The sequence below is a fragment of the Nomia melanderi genome, unplaced genomic scaffold, assembly GCF_051020985.1.
Source record: "Nomia melanderi isolate GNS246 unplaced genomic scaffold, iyNomMela1 scaffold0014, whole genome shotgun sequence".
Classification (NCBI taxonomy): Eukaryota; Metazoa; Arthropoda; class Insecta; order Hymenoptera; family Halictidae; genus Nomia; species Nomia melanderi.
Window position 1 is genome coordinate 8,939,756 of NW_027475130.1, and position 955 is coordinate 8,940,710.

The window sequence follows — 955 nt, forward strand, 5'->3', positions numbered from 1 at the left end:
ACTTTGATTTATTGCGCTATCTGTAATAGCACCCGAGATATCACCGGATATATATTGGATTTTTCCCAGACCCTGAGTGTCCGGCCCCATGAGACGGTGGTTGACTCGGCCCCTGGGGGTCCGAGGTCGTTCCCGCTGCACAGATTCATGCACCATGGCCTCCTACAGACAATGTACTTTGATTTATTGCGCTATCTGTAATAGCACCCGAGATATCACCAGATATATATTGGATTTTCCCCTGACCCTGAGTGTCCGGCCCCATGAGACTGTGGTTTTCTCAGCCCCTGGTGGTTGAGGTCGTTGCCGCTGCACAGGTTCATGCGTCAGGGCCTCCTACAGACAATGCCCTTTGATTTATTGCGCTATCTGTAATAGCACCCGAGATATCACCAGATATATATTGGATTTTCCCCTGACCCTGAGTGTCCGGCCCCATGAGACTGTGGTTTCCTCGGCCTCTGGTGGTCCGAGGTCGTTCCCGCTGCACAGATTCATGCGCCAGGGCCTCCTACAGACAATGCACTTTGATTTATTTCGCTATCTGTAATAGGACCGGAGATATCACCAGATATATATTGGATTTTCCCCAGACCCTGAGTGTCCGGCCGCATGAGACTGTAGTTTTATCGGCCCCTGGTGGTCCGAGGTCGTTCCCGCTGCACAGATTCATGCGCCAGGGCCTCCTACAGACAATGCACTTTGATTTATTGCGCTATCTGTAATAGCTCCCGAGATATCACCACATATATATTGGATTTTCCCCTGACCCTGAGTGTCCGCCCCATGAGACTGTGGTTTTCTCGGCCCCTGGTGGTCCGAGGTCGTTCCCGGTGCACAGATTCATGCGCCAGGGCCTCCTACAGACAATGCACTTTGATTTATTGCGCTATCTGTAATAGCACCCGAGATAACACCAGATATATATTGGATATTTCCCTCACCCTGAGTGTCC